Raw genomic sequence first — 4,327 nt, forward strand, 5'->3', positions numbered from 1 at the left:
CGAGCGGGGCAGAGGGGGAAGGCGGACTCGCCCCCCCGCGCGCCCCTGCCGCGGGAGCAACCGGACGTGCTAGAGGAGACAGCGACCCGCCGAGGCGGGCGCGGCCCCGCAGCCCAGGCCCCTCGCCGGGGCGGCTCGCTCGGCAGCAGGCGGAGGGGGCGGCACCGAGAGCCAGCGCGGCGGCCGCGGCGGAGGGGGACGCCCCCCTACCGCCCGCGGCACGCAGCCTCGGGGCCCACCCGGGCGGGTGCGGCCAACGCGCTTCTCTCGCGCGTTCTTTTTTCCCCACCTTCCGCTCTCGGGCTCAGCCGCTCCCGCCGCCCAGCGCTGCTCGCGGCCGGCACCCGCGGGTACCCGGACCGAGGCCGGCACCGGCACCTCGCGTGCTTCGAAGGACACCTGAGGTCTCACGGGGCCACGCGGCCGTCACACAGCCCGCTTCGGTAAAGACGCCCCAAGGAACCGCGCCGAGCGGAGAAGGGGGGGGGGCGGCGGGCCGACGCGGCGAGGCACGCGCCCCACCCGTCGACACCATCACGGCCCCCCTTCGCTCGCGGGGGGGAACAGCACAGGGACGACACCTCGCACACGACGGGAAGCGAATTGGAAAGGAGACCGCCCTGCCTGAACACCGGACACCACCGCAGCTCCCCAGGGCGGAGAGCACGCGGAAGAGCCGGCCCGCCGGGGGCCCTCTCCGACGCGACCCGAAAGGCCTCATCGATCGGCAAAGGAAAGCAACGAGACAAACAAGCGGAGGCCCCCACGGGCCACGGTCCTGGCGACAGCGACAGCCGCGCGCGCCCTACGCCACCCCGGAGCGGGGCAAGCGGCGGACGCGGGGCTCTGCGTGCGTGCGAGCGAGCAACATCCGCGAGAGGTGCTGCGACGGCCTCGACACCGGCAGGGCCGGCCCGCCACGGAGCCTCTCCGACGTGCCATCGACGCCTCAGCGGGCGCTGCCTGCGGGTTTGGCTCGGTCAAAGTCGTAGGGGAGCAGCAGGAGGGGCCGACGGCCACCCGCTCCGGACAACGGTTCCCTTTTGAGCGAAAACGAGGTGGACCGGGGAAAAGCCACGGCAGGCTCAACTCCCCCGGTTCGCTCCTCTAGCGTTCGAGAGGGCCGGCGACCGCCGCCGGCCATTGCACACACCAATGGGGGACCCCACTGGCCTGGGGGGGGGGGGGGAAGAAAAAGGCGCGCCGCCACGCCTCTCAGCCACAACCACTCCCGGGTATCCGGGGCCGAGGCAAGCCGCCGCTGAAGGAAAAAAAGGGGATAAAAATGCAGGGAACGAGGCGAAGGCACCTTCGCCCGTGCAGTCCCCCTTCACCGAGCCCTCCAGCACACCCTGAGCCAGGGGGGGCAAGCCAGACACCACAGGCCGCCCGCGGCGGAAAAAAAAAACAGGGCGAGGCGCCGCCGCCTCTCACCCGTGCCGCCGTCATCGGGCTCTTGGGAGCCGCGGGGGGGGGGGGGGGGGGCGCAAGGCCGCGGCGAGCTCGAGAGCTTCACCGGACAAGCTGCACTCAGCTGCTGGCCACCGGGACCTGCTGCCACCACCGCACTTTCTCCCCTCGTCTGGCCGCTTACGCGGTCTCCAGCTTAAGGCCGGACACAAAAAAAAAAAAAAAAAAAAAAGTAATTTAAAAAAAAAAAAAGCCAAACAAAAAACCGAGTCGCCGTCCACGGGGCACGGGGACGCTCAGGAACCAGCGACATCCACGGGTGGGCTGAACACCATGCCCAGCTTCCCGACCAGCGCGCCCCCCCAAAAACACGCACCTCTCGGGCTTTTGCCACGGTCGGGACACGTCTAGGGGGGCCAGGGAAAGGCCACGGCGGCCTGGACTCCCTCCCTGGCCCTTCCAGCGTTCGAGTGCCGGTCCCATCACCACCGGCTGGCAGGCTTCACCTGCCCGCCCGCTCTCGCGGGTGGGCCGTTCTCCCTCTCAACCGCACGGCAAAAAACGGGACAAGGAGGCAAAGCAGCAGCGCCGCCGCCGCCTCGGCCCCTGGCCTTCGCCGGCCTCCTCTCCCAACAGGCGACTCAACACCTCTTTCCACCACCGATTGCTCTCAGCGGGCCCCCCAGGGCCGCGGGAAAGCCGCGCGCGCGACCTCCACTCTCCCCACGGCCCTCTCAGACAGCGGTCCCAAAGGCGTGCTCGCTCGGCCACCGCCGCCGGGCTTCGCCCTCCCCGCAGAGCCCTCTCTCTCTTACGCTCCGACGAAGAACGAACGGTGGTCGTGGCGCCGCCGCCGCTTGACCACCGCCGCTTATGCCCCCTGCCGCTGCCGGCTCCGTAGCGGCTCGGTCATCCCTTCTCGGAAGCGAGCCACCGCTCGCGCACATAGTACTGAACAATGTGGCCTCGCCCCCGGCCAGCTCCAGGGAGCGCTATCTCGGCCCACCGGGGGAGGCGCGCCAACGACGCCGACCTTTACCATGACGCAACTGGAGGCAGCGCAAAACAGCGACCCCTTCGACAGCTCCGAGGAAGCGGTGGGGACAACAAATCTACCCCACAGCCCCGCGAATGCGGCAAAGACCCGCCGGAGCTCGGTAGACGTGGGCGCCCCGTTCGCCGGACGCGCCGGCAACGCCACCTCGCGCTCGCCGGTGCCGCCGCCTGCGGGTCGCCCGGGACTCCGGCAGCCTGCGGAGCCCGGTAGACCTGCCGGCAGCCTGCCGAGCCCGGTAGACCTGCCGGCAGCCTGCCGAGCCCGGTAGACCTGCCGGCAGCCTGCCGAGCCCGGTAGACCTGCCGGCAGCCTGCCGAGCCCGGTAGACCGGCCGGCAGCCTGCGGTGCCCGGTAGACCGGCCGGCAGGCTGCCGAGCCCGGTAGACCTGCCGGCAGCCTGCCGAGCCCGGTAGACCTGCCGGCAGCCTGCCGAGCCCGGTAGACCTGCCGGCAGCCTGCCGAGCCCGGTAGACCGGCCGGCAGCCTGCGGTGCCCGGTAGACCGGCCGGCAGGCTGCCGAGCCCGGTAGACCTGCCGGCAGCCTGCCGAGCCCGGTAGACCTGCCGGCAGCCTGCCGAGCCCGGTAGACCTGCCGGCAGCCTGCCGAGCCCGGTAGACCTGCCGGCAGCCTGCCGAGCCCGGTAGACCTGCCGGCAGCCTGCCGAGCCCGGTAGACCGGCCGGCAGCCTGCGGTGCCCGGTAGACCGGCCGGCAGGCTGCCGAGCCCGGTAGACCGGCCGGCAGCCTGCGGTGCCCGGTAGACCGGCCGGCAGACTGCCGAGCCCGGTAGACCTGCCGGCAGCCTGCCGAGCCCGGTAGACCTGCCGGCAGCCTGCCGAGCCCGGTAGACCTGCCGGCAGCCTGCCGAGCCCGGTAGACCGGCCGGCAGGCTGCGGTGCCCGGTAGACCGGCCGGCAGGCTGCCGAGCCCGGTAGACCGGCCGGCAGCCTGCGGTGCCCGGTAGACCGGCCGGCAGGCTGCCGAGCCCGGTAGACCTGCCGGCAGCCTGCCGAGCCCGGTAGACCTGCCGGCAGCCTGCCGAGCCCGGTAGACCGGCCGGCAGCCTGCGGTGCCCGGTAGACCGGCCGGCAGGCTGCCGAGCCCGGTAGACCTGCCGGCAGCCTGCCGAGCCCGGTAGACCTGCCGGCAGCCTGCCGAGCCCGGTAGACCTGCCGGCAGCCTGCCGAGCCCGGTAGACCTGCCGGCAGCCTGCCGAGCCCGGTAGACCTGCCGGCAGCCTGCCGAGCCCGGTAGACCGGCCGGCAGCCTGCGGTGCCCGGTAGACCGGCCGGCAGGCTGCCGAGCCCGGTAGACCGGCCGGCAGCCTGCGGTGCCCGGTAGACCGGCCGGCAGCCTGCCGAGCCCGGTAGACCTGCCGGCAGCCTGCCGAGCCCGGTAGACCTGCCGGCAGCCTGCCGAGCCCGGTAGACCGGCCGGCAGCCTGCGGTGCCCGGTAGACCGGCCGGCAGGCTGCCGAGCCCGGTAGACCGGCCGGCAGCCTGCGGTGCCCGGTAGACCGGCCGGCAGGCTGCCGAGCCCGGTAGACCTGCCGGCAGCCTGCCGAGCCCGGTAGACCGGCCGGCAGCCTGCGGTGCCCGGTAGACCGGCCGGCAGCCTGCCGAGCCCGGTAGACCTGCCGGCAGTCTGTCTGCGGAGATCGGTAGACCTGCCGGCAGTCTGTCTGCGGAGATCGGTAGACCTGCCGGCAGTCTGTCTGCGGAGATCGGTAGACCTTCCGGCCGCTGGATGCTCGGGGAGGCGGCCGGGCCGGGCCGGGCAGGGCCGGGCCGGGCCGGGCCGGGCAGCGACGGGACGGACACGGACGGCATATTCCTCCCGCCCCATTTTCGAGATTTCAGC

Source organism: Leptosomus discolor, unplaced genomic scaffold (assembly GCF_034619465.1).
Source record: "Leptosomus discolor isolate bLepDis1 unplaced genomic scaffold, bLepDis1.hap2 HAP2_SCAFFOLD_253, whole genome shotgun sequence".
Taxonomy (NCBI): Eukaryota; Metazoa; Chordata; class Aves; order Leptosomiformes; family Leptosomidae; genus Leptosomus; species Leptosomus discolor.